The sequence below is a fragment of the Halictus rubicundus genome, chromosome 13, assembly GCF_050948215.1.
Source record: "Halictus rubicundus isolate RS-2024b chromosome 13, iyHalRubi1_principal, whole genome shotgun sequence".
NCBI lineage: Eukaryota > Metazoa > Arthropoda > Insecta > Hymenoptera > Halictidae > Halictus > Halictus rubicundus.
This window is the reverse complement of record NC_135161.1, coordinates 7,411,605-7,427,888: the sequence shown is the minus strand read 5'-3', so window position 1 is coordinate 7,427,888 and position 16,284 is coordinate 7,411,605. Positions and strand designations below refer to the sequence as shown.

The window sequence follows — 16,284 nt, the reverse complement described above, 5'->3', positions numbered from 1 at the left end:
ATATAGTTGAAATAAATATATTCTATAATATATAATTAGATATTAATAATAATATTAATATGAAACAACAATATACAGTGACTCCCATAAATATTCGGACATTAGGTATGACTAACTTTATGATTTAATAATTCGTTTGTTGATAAAGCAATCGCCCTGGAAATTGTTTCTAGCAATAAAACATTTATTAAGGATGATAAACATATATAATTTATTTGAAAAATATATATACGTTTCATAATAAAAATTATTAAACGAAATAATGGACCATTTGTGGCTCATAAAAATATTCGGACACGTATTATATTTCTCTGGCAATCGCCTTCTGGGGACGCGATATTCCAAGAACGGGAAAACGTTTGTTTACAAACAGAATCTCGTGGACCATTAGATGTCCATGCCACCTCACTACTGTCAGTAGTAAACGTGAATTCGTTCAAAATGAGTCGCAAAGGAAAGAATACGAGTTTCGATGTGCGACAGCTTGTAATTTTTCATCGAGAAAAAGGAAAAACCTATCGCGAAATTAGTGCAATGCTTCGTATAAGTAAGAGTACTGCTGCAGATATCTGTCGACGATTTTATATTGAGAATCGCATTGATTCTATTCCGCAAACTGGAAGACCAAGTCTCTTATGTACGAGGGAGAAAAGCAAAATTATTCGGAAAGTGAAAAAAAATCCGCGCTTAAGTGCTCCAAAACTAGTTGGTGAGCTATTAGGAGAAAGCTCCAAAAATGTTTCAGCCGAAACAGTTCGGAGAGTGCTGAGGCAAGCTGGTTACAATGGAAGAGTAGCTAGAAAGAAACCATTTATCAACGAAAAGAATATTGATAAACGAAAAACCCTTGCAAGAGAGCTAATTTCTAAGGATGAGACATGGTGGAAGGATGTCATATTTGCTGATGAAAGCAAATTCAATCTGTACAATTCCGACGGAAGAACTATGGTGTGGCGGAAAGCGAATAAAGAGTTTAATTTTGAAAATACAAGAGCTACAGTGAAACACGGCGGAGGCAGCGTAATGGTCTGGGGTTGCATTTCGTCATATGGAGTCGGTAACCTAGTTTTTATTGACGGTATCATGGACAAAAATCATTATTTAAATATACTCAAAAATAATTTAATTCAAAGTGCTGAAAAAATGGGGCTTAATACTACTTTTAAGTTTTACCAAGCCAACGACCCCAAGCACAAGTCACGTATTGTGCAAGAATTTTTATTATACTGCTGCCCCAAAATTCTTCATTCGCCGCCCCAATCACCGGACCTTAATCCTATCGAGAATTTATGGGATGAATTGGACAGAAAAATTCGAAAAACCCCAATTACATCGATAGCTAAATTAAAACAAAGACTTGCAACTGAGTGGTCGAATATAACTGTTGAATATTTAAAAAAAATTACAAACAGTATGCCAAACAGATTAAGACATGTTCTTAAACAAAATGGTTATGCCACGAAGTATTAAACAAATTTTGTAATGCTAAATTACATTATCTAAATTGAAAAATTAATATTGTCCGAATATTTTTGTGAGCCAAAAATGGTACATTATTTCTTTTACTAATTTTTATCATGGAATTTATGTACATTTTTCAAATAAATTATTTATGTTTATCAACACTAATAGATCTTTTATTGCTAGAAACAATTCCCGGGACGATTGCTTTATTAACAAAGGAATTATCAAGTCGTAAAGGTAGTTATAGCTAGTGTCCGAATATTTTTGGGAGTCACTGTATATATTTCTCTTGTCATATAGGCCATATAGTTTTTGCGACCTAATCCGCAAACGAGCGCGGCCTCAGTGCGACCGTGTCTCGGCGTTGACAATAGCCAGCTGATCGAGCTCGGCGCCGAGACCGGGTGAACGCACTTAGACGTAAACTTTGTGTTTACGTCTAAACGTTTACTTGTCGCATGAGCCACCGTTCCCATATTCCAAAATATCAAATCCGTCACCCACCGTCCTTGTTTCCTGTGCAGTAGCGGCCGTTAGGGCATTGCCCCCGACCCCTCGTGCGCTATCTAACGTTCGACACTGCCAAATCCTTTGTCATTTTCAAAAACCCCACTCCTTATTCCTTCCGCCGCCGCACAGTGTGTCGTCCAATGGAAAAAAGTCCGAAAATCAAAGTGTAAGATCTGCAAATTTATGTATCCTAAAATGTTCGTAACAAAACGTAGTTTCTAAAACTGCCTTAAATTTTAACCGAATAAATCAATTTGTTATTAAAATTGAGGCTGAAACTTCACTGTCAAATTCCGCGCATTTTTGAAAACATGCGTCCCTCGCAAGCTATTTGGTTTTTTAATTTGATTTTTACAGGGTGTGTTTAGCATTATTAGACCTTCAATCTCCCAAAAAGTTTTTTTAAATTATCGCAGTTTGTCCTAATTTTTTATGTTTAACATTTATCAACTTTGATTAGAGTTTTAAAAAAAGTACATCAAAGTACACCCGTGAATTTTTTTACAGTAATTGGTGGCACATTAAACTTTAATTTCGCATTGGTTTAAATCTGCTCACATTTGCTCAAGCGGAGAAAATATAAATATTATTAAATTCCAAGAAATAATTCAAGAAGCTAGAGAATTATATTTAAAACATTATAATTGGTATGTGATGCCGGTAACTACGCATAAATTACTTTTCCATGCAGTTGAAATTATTAAAAATACAATTGTTCCTATTGGCAAATTATCCGAAGAAGCTCTAGAGGCTCAACATAAAAATATAAAATATTTTCGGGAACATAATACCCGCAAGACATCAAGAGAAAATTCAAATAAAGACCTATTAAATCGTCTTCTACTGGAGTCGGATCCAATTATTGCCCATTATAAAAAAAACATACGAAAAAAGAAAAAAAGGATTTTGCAGATATAAGAGACTATTTATTATTAAATGAAACATCCTACTTATCAGATTCCAACTCAAACACTTGTTCTGATGATAGTGAAGCTGAAGTAGTATAGTACGTACACATATTATTTAATAACATATTATCTATGTTAATTTATTAATTAATTAATTTATTCATTTTATTTATTTCTAGGTAAAATAAAGGAATTCTCTTAAGGATTCCTAAGTTTTAATTCCTCCTTGTGAAGATTTGAATAAGTAATGTATACAGTATTGTACTTTTTTTTTAAATTTTCGTTAAAATTGTAAACTACGTTTTATGCAGTAAAAAAACATAAGAATTTATTAAAACATAAGAGTTATCGCAATTAAAAAAAAAATTTTTTTATATACCAATCGATTCGCCTTTGCATTCTATTTCAAAAAGTATTAAGGTACTTTACTCGGAAATTTCATAATTTAAGAGTTATGACTTTTTTCCCGAATTCCCATATACTTGACACACTGTGCGCCGGTGGCCACGCACAGTATAAATAACCCGCGATAACCGCTAAACCGCGTCTTTTGGCATGTTCGATCGCTCGATCATAGTAGCTTATTTATCGTTTTCTCGTGCGCTTCACGACTCTCTTCTCTCCCAAATCGTGCGCTTCACGATTTGTGCGTTATATTATCATTTCCATCTATTCGCCGCTGTCTTGTACCTTTGTCTGTTCACCGCTTTCTTGTACACTCTCCACTTTCTGTTAATACATTGTTCTATTATTTCATACAGTCCACTTTTACTCTACACCTGTCTCGCTCGCAACCTATACCCCTTTCCTCTCGCTATAGTTCCAAACAATAATATATTGTTGCGGAGGCTTCGGCTCCGCCTCGCCGGCGAACACATCCCTCAACCAAACAATAACACCGAACACTACCAACAACTAAATAACTATTTATAGGCTGTCAACGGAAGATGCGACAGGTGCGTGCTGTCGCTTCGTCGGCTCGAGAGGTTCTGTCGACGGCCAACTTCTCTCGATCTCCGCAATCGGCAGCTTCCATCGTAACACTGCAATAGTAAATATATTCGTGTCTATTTACTGTTTCAAAAATCTATTTTTCCCCAGCCTTAGGATTACGATATAAACAATAGATGCGCCGTCATCTGACGACACAGGCCCTACACGATCTACGTCGATTAGTGAATTTAGTAGTATGGGGTAGACAAGGCTGGGAAAACTTATATTTCAACGAAATACTCATTTTAGCGGGATGCTAATGAACGTTAGTGAATAAATGAATGAATGAATGAACGACGCGATGAAATGCAAAGCGGTGAGCTTACATACTACGTTGCGGTGGGGTACACGGTGGTCCTTGACGATGCGCGCCAGCGACCACCTGGACGGGGGCGTCAGCTCCGGTCTGACGACGACGAGGTCCCTGGCCCTGAAGGATGTCGCCAGAGGTGTTCCTGCGTCGCCGGATGCACCGGAGCCGGTGGGGGATGCGGCGCTCGTCGGGGGTGCGCTGATCCATGGCCCGTCTGGTTTGGTAAGCCAGCTAGGTCCGAGCCACCAGAGCGGATGGCTGGGCAGCTGGGATGCTGGGATGCTGACGTGCCGTGTACGGCGCAATCCGCCGGGATGTCCGGTGTCCCGGCGTGGTGGAGGTGACCGGCGGGCTGCACGGTCTGGACCTCGGAGGCTGGATTGGCCAGATCGTTGATGGTGCAGGTGTGGCTGGTTGCCGTGGGTGTCGAGGGCCCAGGACTTGTCATCGGGCCTGACAGGATCCACCCGAAGATGGTCTCCTGCGCGACCGGACCTCGATGCCCTCCGCTGCTGATGCCCGCCAGCAGGACCTGCGGGTACAGGTCAGCTCCCAGGAGTAGGTCGATGGGGGCGGATGACGTGAAGGACGGATCTGCAAGAATGAGGCCCGAGATATGCGGCCAGGTTGGAGCGAAGGTCCGGCAGCGCGGCCGGTATGACGTCAACCGGGGGAGGATCAGCGCATCCACTGCGCAGGGGAGGTCCGCTTGGTGTCTCGAGGCGACGTCCATATAGGCTGTCCCTCTTGCGGTCGACGTGGCCCTGGCGCCGGCACCCACTACCGCCTGTGAGCATGGCTTCCGGTGGAGTCGTAGCTGCTGTACCAGCGGCTCGCTGACCAGCGACACCTCGGAGCAGGGGTCGATCAGGGCCCTGGCGACGACGGTCTGGCCTGCTGACCGAACGGACACGAGGGCAGTGGCGAGGAGCACCGACAGCGGTTCCTCAGAGTGTTCCGAGCCGTTGACGACGTGCATGGAGTTGACTGGCGGAGGGCGGCTGCCCTTCGCGAGAGCGTCGTGGAGCATGGTATGGTGCCTCTCCGTGCACCGCTGGCAGGTCTTGCTGGATCGGCAGGCTGGGACGGCGTGTTGTCCCAGGCAGTTGTGGCACAGATGGTTGGAGGTCACGACCCGGAGGCGGTCCAGCGGCGTCCTGCTTCTGAAAGCAGAAACACAAAAACGTAAGAGGTGCGTCACAAATACACAAGTGGTGCGTCACAAAAACACAAGAGGTGCGTACCTCGGCAGAGTCCGCACCGTGACTTTGTGGAGGGTCGGTCGGCGGCGACGTGGACGGCCTCGACTCCCTTCGCTGGGGATTGCCGAATGGGCACGAGGTGTCCATGCCGACTCTCGTAGGCCTCCAGGTTGCGGATCGTCGTCTCCAGGAAATCTAGCAGCTCGGAGAGCGTGGGTGGATCAGTGCTGCTCCCCAACGATGTTGCTCCTGGGAGCGGACGTGTACCCGCAGGTCCTGCTGGCGGGCATCGAGGTCCGGTCGCGCAGGAGACCATCTTCGGGTGGATCCTGTCAGGCCCGATGACAAGTCCTGGGCCTTCGACACCCACGGCAACCAGCCACACCTGCACCATCAACGATCTGGCCAATCCAGCGTCCGAGGTCCAGACCGTGCAGCCCGCCGGTCACCTCCACCACGCCGGGACACCGGACATCCGGCGGATTGCGCCGTACACGGCACGTCAGCATCCCAGCATCCCAGCTGCCCAGCCATCCGCTCTGGTGGCTCGGCCCTAGCTGGCTTACCAAACCAGAGGGGCCATGGATCAGCGCACCCCCGACGAGCGCCGCATCCCCCACCGGCTCCGGTGCATCCGGCGACGCAGGAACACCTCTGGCGACATCCTTCAGGGCCAGGGACCTCGTCGTCGTCAGACCGGAGCTGACGCCCCCGTCCAGGTAGCCGCTGGCACGCATCGTCAAGGACCACCAGAAGCCGACGGACACGTCCGCGTCGCCACCATGAGGATATCGACCAGCAAGTGCCAGCGACCGGTGACAAAGCTCGTTCCCCTGCACCGCGCGGCAGACGCGTAAACGTCGAGCTCCCCGCGAACCATATCTTCCGACAATTTGTACCCCACCGCAACGTAGTATGTAAGCTCACCGCTTTGCATTTCATCGCGTCGTTCTTTCATTCATTCATTCATTCATTCATTCGCTAACGTTCATTAGCATCCCGCTCGCCCGCGCGCGTTCATTTCGTTCGACGATTGTCGAAGGCGGGCGGAATGTTCGAAATCGCTGCAGGCGTTACCGAGAATCTCGTAACGAGAGTAACACGAAATACAGTACTTCCGCTGTATTTGTCGTCTTCGTTGGGTAAATCCATACAAAGGGCCTAGCCGAATAAGATGGTCAAAACTGCCCTTAGACGTTTTTCAATAATTAATGAACCATTCGAAAGCTGACCAAGAAAAACCCGTCTAAGCCAAATTTCAACCCCCTATCTTGCTCGTGAGGGTAGTTACAGGGTAAATTAGATTTTGAGCTTTTCCGTGCATTTTCCGCACTCTGATGCTTCCCAGAATTCTGAAAAAAATGTGACATATTTTGGATCCTAAGACAGATTTTTGAGAATTTTTTCAGATTTTTTGGATGCAAACTGTGGTCGCAAAAAATGAAAAACCTCAAAAAAATCGGAAAAATGTACATTTCTCAAAAATATGAAAACATGCTATTGAGCTGTTTAGTGCCGCAATAAAGTACCATAACAGGCAGTGTCAGACAATAGCTTAATTTTCCCAATAGCATACCCAGACGATAATCACATGAGGAAAACTTTAACAACCGATTTTATCCCACCCGAGGCATTCATATTTTTGGATAAACACGGATACATACAGAACAAAGAGGCCATCCCAATATTGTATCATATCCCACGCCACAGAGCTAGAAAACGCATACTCTTCACCCCCCAGGAGCCTGATCAACCCGCTTCAGTGCAAGTGTACCGTTACAGCACAGCAGAGTTGGGCAGTATCCGATGAAAAATTTATTTGAAGCGCCTTCGGATACAAATTCTCTGTTCTTTTGTTTCTATTCGAAGTCGGATGAATCGCGAGCAGTTATTTGTATCTTTATTCGACGAGCGTCTGGTTTCGAGATTTGTATTCGATGTGCCTCCGGATGATTTTCTGGCTACGTCAGAATTTATTCGGATGGTCGATTGCAACGCCCCCATTTATTCGACGGATTTATTTGTAGATACTCGGCGTCCGCCGACCATCCGAACGATTTTAGGCGTCGAATAAAAATTAATTTCAGAATGTATTCGAAGGCAGATGTCGCGGCGAAATTTATTCGTAACTTTTATTCGATATCCGAAGCTCGATGTGGCCAGACGATTTATTTGAGGATTTATTCGGGACGAGTATTTGGCAGAGATGAAAATGAAATGTATCTTTTATTCGAAATTGTATTCGATGGTCGGATGGACGACTTTTTTATCCGACGTTGCCAAGCCATAATACGTAAATACGTACCACGGTACAGTGACTACCATTAATAATCGAACACTTTTTATCGTTTAAACTTTTAACGCTTGTTTACATAAATAAATTTTGATTATTTAAACAATTGTTTAAACAAATAAATTTTTGTTATTGAAACAAATGTTTACACCAGTACATTTTTACTAGTTAAACGCTAGCTTACACAAATAAATTTGTATTATTTAAACAATTGTTTAAACAAATAAATTTTTATTGAAACAAATGTTTGCACCAGTACATTTTTACTAGTTAAACGCTAGTTTTCACAATTAAATTTTTATTATTTAAACGATTGTTTAAACAAATAAATTTTTATTATTAAAACAAATGTTTGAACCAGTACATTTGTATTATTGAAACAAATGATTAAACCAGTACATTTTTATTACTTAAAATATTGTTGAAACAAACACATTTTTATTACTTAAACAATTTACGTCACGTTTTGCAGTGAGTAAAACTCTTTATAAGAAAAGGAAATGTCATTGGGTTTCACCATTGGTACTCTGCTGGATGTTAAGTACATTTTTATTACTTAAAATATTGTTGAAACAAACACATTTTTATTACTTAAACAATTTACGTCACGTTTTGCAGTGAGTAAAACTCTTTATAAGAAAAGGAAATGTCATTGGGTTTCACCATTGGTACTCTGCTGGATGTTAAGTTATTAAGACAATTTTATAAAGAACTCTTTAGATTATGTATTATGTACAGGTACACGTACATATGTAGGCATTGCATGCTATGGCATTTTTCTTTCTACGGTTCTGAATTACCGACTCTGTAGAACATGCTCTGGTACGGCAGCGGACTCTATCGAAATGGAACGGTCAGCTAGTGAAATAAAATTCGTTGATAAACTTCGAAGGAAACGTTTCAATACTGGCACCGTCTAACTTATCAGATTTGTGACGTGTTTAGACTTGTTTTCATCAGCAAACTATTTGCAATCGATTAATAATGTTCCCATGGCAGAATTATGAATTGTAACACACATTTTATTGTTATTAATAAGTGATGGTGAAACGCTTACATTGTTGTCTCCAGGCGGCACATGACGCGACGCTCCATATGGTCGTGATTCAGTATCAGAGGCAACATTGTAACCAGTAGCGTATTGGCGTTTACCAACTATACCTAATATTATTTCTTATTAACGTTACCATAATGATATCATTACCTACCGATTGAAAATGTTTTCCTGAACAAAATAAGCCCAAACACGGTACAAATCGAATAATAATATCATCGGGTTGTGCTGCCTTTTTCTAGCGCCTTCGGCCACGCGGCCGTGTTCGCATGCTGTCCTTTTCTATCTACGTTCGCCGCAGTCGAAGCGGCTACAAATATATGCATATATATGTGCAATCACAGATGACGATATACATATGCATATGTGTGCAACGACAGACGTCGATCCCTGCCGAATGATTCCGAGAGTAGAAGAACGAAACATGTGTTACTTTCTTTTTGGCCGAAGGTGTGCGTTGTTTTCAACAAATGCAATCTTTTCATAGAAGGGAACTTTTTAAAAATTTGCAAAAAAATGAGGATATAGCTCCAAGTGTCCTCTTTACAGACCTATTTTTTAAAAAGATGAACATTTTAAAATTAACGAAATTAAAATTATCTGAAGCGAATGCTGCATCGCGATACACAGCCTTGGACGGCCGGACACTGTGCTGGGTCGAGAAATTTCGTGACATTTTACAATAAATGTTGAACCGTAAGAGATATCAGCATGAAATTTGCAGTAAACTTCGTTAAAAAATTATGCCTATCCACTGATAATTGGTTTAAACATTTGTTTCAATAATAAAAATTTATTTGTTTAAACAATTGTTTAAATAATAAAAATGTATTGGTTTAAACATTTGTTTCAATAATAAAAATTTATTTGTTTAAACAACCGTGTAAGTAATAAAAATGTATTGGTTTAAACATTTGTTTCAATAATAAAAATTTATTTGTTTAAACAATTGTTTAAATAATAAAAATTTATTTGTTTAAACAACCGTTTAAGTAATAAAAATGTATTTGTTTAAACAATTGTTTAAATAATAAAATTTTATTTGTTTAAACAATTGTTTAAATAATAAAAATGTATTGGTTTAAACATTTGTTTCAATAATAAAAATTTATTTGTTTAAACCATCGTTTAAGTAATAAAAATGTATCGGTTGAAAGATCTGATTAAATAATAAAAATTCATTTATTAAACAGTCATTTAAATAATAAACATTTACCTATGTAAACATCTGTTTAAATAATACAAATCTATTTGCTTAAACAATCGTTTAAATAATGAACATGTATGTGTTTAAACATTCGTTTAAATAATACAAATTCATTGGTTTAAACAATCGTTTAATTAATAAATAGTGTTTGAATATTAATGGGAGTCACTATACCATAGGACGTACTTGCATATTACAACGTAAGTATTATGATTTGGCAATGTCGCTCCGTCTTTTATCCGAACTTCGAATACAATTTTGAATAAAAGATACATTTGATTTTCATTTATTCCTCATGCTCGTCTCGAATAAAAAATCGAATAAATCATCTTCCCTACATCGACCATCCGAATAAATCTCTGGGCCACGCAAAAATCGTACGTCGAAAATCTAAGATACATTCTGAGTTGCGAGTATCTGACGAAATTGACCGTCGAATACATGGGGGCGCTGCTAAAAACTATTGAATAAAAATCAAAGATACTTTCCAACTCATCAGCTGTATCTTCGGATACATTCTCTCAAATAAAAAATCTCGCCGCTAGAAGCGTCGGATACGCATAGCCGTTGCTCCGCAATTCGGATGACCCACGGACGACAAATGAAAATCGTGAAAAGTATCCGACGGATAGACTGCGGTGAATATGTATCCGAGAGAAACGAGTTCGAATAAAAAATAGATTTCATTTATTTGTATTCGAAATTTTAAAATAAATTTTTGCCCAACTCTGCAGCACAGCGATACTTCTCGGCCAACCGGCGATGTTGTAAACGTTGCGAACATTCTGGTATATATCGCACGAAATAGAATTTATTTTTCTCTTAAAACATATTTCTGAGGTCAAACGCTTACTTGTTTCAATGTAATAACGTTAAAAATGACTTAATATATACTTGCGATAAAATCAACAAGTGTAACTTTCCTCCTAATAGCAGAAACGTCGAAAAAATTCGGTTTTTCTTGTTCTTGACAAAGACTTCCCACAACAAAAAACCTAAAAAAAATTGACGACACTGCCTGTTATGGTACTTTATTGGGGCACAAAACAGCTCAATAGCATGTTTTCATATTTTTGAGAAACCTGCATTTTTCCGATTTTTTCGAGGTTTTTCATTTTTTACGACCACAGTTTGCATCCAAAAAATCTGAAAAAATTCTCAAAAATCCGCCTTAGGGTCCAAAATATGTCACATTTTTTTCAGAATTTTGGGAAGCATCAGAGTGCGGAAAATGCACGGAAAAGCTCAAAATCTAATTTACCCTGTAACTACCCTCACGAGCAAGATAGGGGGTTGAAATTTGGCTTAGAGGGGTTTTTCTTGGTCAGCTTTCGAATGGTTCATTAATTATTGAAAAACGTCTAAGGGCAGTTTTGACCATCTTATTCGGCTAGGCCCTTTAGCAAAAGCATCTACTACGACTAATACACAGGGTGATCCACGCAATTGTTCTAAGTCATAACTCCGTTATTATTGCATTTACGAAAAAATGATAAAGGAGAAAGATAAATGGTTCGAAGAGCACTACATCTGTAGGCCTTTAAATTTTTTTTAGATGCAGCAGTGCATGTGCAATTAACAATTGCATCATTTCTTTGAATAGAAATGCATATTTTTTTGTTGCACAGATCGATTCTTCCGTTCATTCTACGTAAAAAGTGATTAGGGTACCATGGCAAAAAAATTATTAGATCTCGAGATATTTTCAAAAAATGTCTTTATCAAAGGAGATACTCAAACGCTTCATGACTATGTTGTAAACGTAAACGCCCTTTCGACATTGTTATCATAACAGAAACCGATTTGTACGAGTAAGCACTTCATCATTCAGTAGCAATTCACGTATCGTAACTCGAGTACGAAAACTAAGATTTTGAAAAAGTGTAGCTGTATTTCACTAAATACAAGAAAATGTATTTTACTAACGCGTAAAACGTGTCGTAACGTTTCTTACGTTATCAGAAATGTTCAGAATGTAATGGAGAAGCGTTTGAGCATCTTCTTCAATAAAGACATACGCGGTACGAATTGTCTTTTTTCGGCACGATAACCACGGGACTAGCATACTCGCTACAACTTTTTCTAATTATTCACTCTTGCAACCATTCGCGTATTTTTTATGATTTAATATTTCCTTTTCCACAAAAGCTAAACGCCTGGGACGCAGTCGGACGCGATTTTTGTCTACAACCGTAATTCGCGTTTCGACCGCTGTTTTTACATTTTTAGCCGGCTCATACCTTTCTGCAACGTTCCGCAACTGTTTCTTAAATTGTCCATTAACAATGTCCAATTCACTTTGTTCGATGCAGTTGACGCTCGCCAGATCACTTGGACACACTTTTCTTGATCACGACTTCACCTTGGTTTATCTGCACTTGCACATCTTTTAAGAAATCTTGTCCTGGTATTAACTCGGTTGACATAGCGTCGTTCGGCACCGTGATCATTTCAACGTCGAAGTCGTTATTGCCGACGCGCACTTGCGTTTTAAATTTCCCGACGGGTACCGTTCGCGCGTTTCCGGAGCCGGTAAAAACCCGCGATGTCGACTGTAACTTAGGATCACCGATTTTGCGACACGCGTCTTCTTTCGTTAAATTTACTTCCCGTGTCTATAAGCGCGTAACACACGACATTGTTTATACTAACAGCACCCAGCCGGGTTTTTACACTTCTCGCACAGCTGACGTTGTCTCCACTATTTAGCGATTTCACACGCGTTTCGCAGTCTTTTGATAAATGTCCGAACTCGTTACGCGCAAAGCATTTAGGCCCCTTTCTTTTATGCGTGCAATGTTTTACATCGTGTTCCACTGACACACCGGAGAAACAATGCATCTTCTTTTGGAACGTTGCCTCCCGAAACCGTGCTGGTCGTTGATGCATCTTCCTGTCTTCTCCGTGGCGTCTGCCGCTGTCGGCGTCCTTTTCTTTCTCTTTTCTTCGGTCGTATAGTTCTAAGCTTCTCCTTCATTCGTGAAGCGACATCGCTTCGTACAGCATCGTTTTGTTGTGTTCTCGATCTTGGATGTCATTAATAATACGTTCGATCAACGCATCTTCTTCCACGGATCCTTGGCTTGCAATTTCTTGCACGGACCCCACATACAGTCGCGCGGTCTCGTTCGGCCGCCTTTTTCGTTCACGCAACTCTTCGCGGATCAACGCGCCGTTCATTTCCGCCTTAAATTCTCGCAACAGCCTCTTCTTAAGAATCTGCCATGACACTATCCCTTTTCCGTAGGTAACAAACTGTTTCGCCGATCCCTTCGTCGTTCTTTCCCCGTGTAACAACTTTTGTAAGTCGTTCCATTCAAGCAACGCACTTAGTTCTTCGAAATCGTTGATTTCCCACTTTTTAATTGGCAATTTGTCGTCGCCTGCGAAGTATGGGATACTACTGTCGACGTCTTTAATTGTGAATTTTATCACTTCGTTTCTTGAGGTTTTATGTCTCCTCGGTGTGCGACGTTTTCTTATCTTCTTCCATTGCACTTTCCACGTTTTCGTCGGAATCGTCGTCTGTTTCCTCGTCTTCGGATTCTTCTTCCTCCTCTTCTGTTCCGCCGCGCGGGTAATTTTTCAGTCTCACTCGCATCTCGTTCTTGTTGCCTGTACCTGCTTGTTGAAACTCTCTTAATTTCTCTCGCAACTCTTTCACCTCCGTCGAGTCTATCGTCTCTTCCGACAATGTTTCGTTCGTCTTATCCTTGGTCTTCATTTCGCTTCCGTTCAACGTTCCCAAGTTGCCCTCTGCACCTCCGTTCATCTCGGTAATTTTCTGATTACAACGTAATGTCGCTCGCTGATCGTTAACCACTTCGTTCGGCCAGTGGCCAACTTACACACTTCCGTACAACTGAATAAATCGCGAAACGACACTTTCAACTTCACTTTCAACGTCGACCGAACCTCGTAACCGAATCGTCCCGATCACTTGATCTAATTGCCCACGCAATCCCGGACGAGCCACCGAACACAGCACAGTTTGGATCGTGTTTGCTCGTTTAGTCCGCGACACTGTGGACCCTTTGTTATCCGAACACGAATTCGGATCATAAGTTCACGTCTTTGTGAATCTCTCTCTCTCTCTCTGTCTCTCACACACACTCTCTTTCTCTCTCTTTCCTTTCACTAAAATTAGAGAGCATTAATTCCACGCGTACCGCGGCCCACGTATTTATAAATTCATTTTCAATTCAATTCAACTCAATTCAACAACAATCGAATCGATAAACGAGTCCTGCGACGTTCGCCTAACGTTATACCCGCACGTACGTCTCTTCCGAATATTGTTGCATTATATCCTGATACCGAAACGCGAACAGATAGGACAACACCCTACACGGTCCCCTAAGCGCCATACTGCGTTTTGTATGTTGAAATCCTGATCTGCTTAACCCTCGTGTCAAAAACCAACATTTTCAACGATATTCAATGGCGTTGCACTTTACAGCCTAGACGAATATTTAAAAAATGTAACCCTCGAATTGTAAATTGGTCTCATCAGATTTTATGCATTTCTGACAAAAATGGTACAATTTAAAATAGCGGCGAGGTTGAGAGCATTTATAGAGAATATATTATTTTCACAATGTTAATAAAGTAAGAAATGTTTTTTCCCTTGCCGATTGTTGCTCACAATTGGTGCACAATTCTAGCGATCACTTAGAAACACTCTACGATAATTTTGCTCTTCATCAAGAAAACTATCACCGAATTTTGAACGAGAAATTGAGAGTACTTATGGTGACCGGTGATTGGCATAAGGGTTAAAAGAGACTCAATCCACCGATATCACAATATTCATCCGAATCAGTTGCGTTCTGCGAACGTGTTCGACTCGTACCATGTCGATTCCGCGACATTCGTACACCGAACCGAATTTTTGTCCCGTTCCGATATTTTCGAGGGAAAACAATATATTATCCAGCTAGCTCGACGAAAGAGCACAATGGGGTTAAGAATGGCTTGAATCTTTTTTCGATGTTAGACCAACTAGTTTGCTAGAGAATGACTAAACAAACGTTTTTTTAGATTGCAATTGGTTGGAATGATAAAGAAATGAAAAATTATGATTTTTCAACTTTTTTATCGGAGCCTCTAACGATAATTTAAAAAATCCGTTTTGTTGATTTCGGCAACCTACATGCATACTGAAAATTTCATCGAAATCGGTCAACGTTGCAACGAGCTACAAACATTTCAAGATGAGAGTTCAAGGGTTAAAGTCGCAGATTTTCGACCTTGCCAGGGAATATCATCTTGAAACGTTCGTAGCTCATTGCAACGTTGACCGATTTCGATGAAATTTTCAGTATACATGCAAGTTACCGAAATGGACAAAACGCATTTTTTAGATTATCGTTATAGGCTCCGATAAAAAAGTTGAAAAATCATAATTTTTTCATTTCTTTATCATTCCAACCAATCGCAATCTAAAAAGATGTTTGTTTAGTCATTCTCTAGCAAACTAGTTGGTCTAACATCGAAAAAAGATTCGAGTCATTTTGACCAATTTGAAAAAAGTTATTCCGCTTGAAAAGGTGTTAACATACTTTCCGCCGCTACGGCACATAGTACAACATCGTGAAACTATCCTAATGTCCACCCCTGTGCCGAGTGACCGCCGTCCATCGAGCCTACCGTTTGCGGTGTATACAGGGTGAGCCACGCAATTGTTTTAAGTCATAACTCCGTTATTATTGCACTTACGAAAAAATGATAAAGGAGAAAGATAAATGGTTCGAAGAGCACTACGTCTGTAGGCCTTTAAATTTTTTTTAGATGCAGCAGTCCATGTGCAATTAACAATTGCATCATTTCTTTAAATAGAAATGCATATTTTTTCGTTGCACAGATCGATTCTTCCGTTCATTCTACGTAAAAAATGATTAGGGTACCACGGCAAAAAAATTATTAGATCTCGAGATATTTTCAAAAAATGTCTTTATCAAAGGAGATACTCAAACGCTTCATGACTATGTTGTAAACGTAAACGCCCTTTCGACATTGTTATCATAACAGAAGCCGATTTGTACGAGTAAGCACTTCATCATTCAGTAGCAATTCACGTATCGTAACTCGAGTACGAAAACTAAGATTTTGAAAAAGTGTAGCTGTATTTCACTAAATACAAGAAAATGTATTTTACTAACGCGTAAAACGTGTCGTAACGTTTCTTACGTTATCCGACATGTTTAGAATGTAATGGAGGAGCGTTTGAGCATCTTCTTCAATAAAGACATTTTTTGACAATTTCTCTCGAGATCTAATAATTTTTTTGCCATGGTACCCTAATCACTTTTTACGTAGAATGAACGGAAGAATCGATCTG

At 40.5% G+C, this 16,284-nt stretch overlaps 1 protein-coding gene across 2 annotated transcripts in view; it reads right to left on the bottom strand.

The window, feature by feature from the left end:
* Positions 1-16,284, bottom strand: part of Toc (toucan) — a 145,734-nt gene that overhangs the window by 68,691 nt on the left and 60,759 nt on the right. The gene's annotated exons all lie outside the window — the stretch shown is intronic.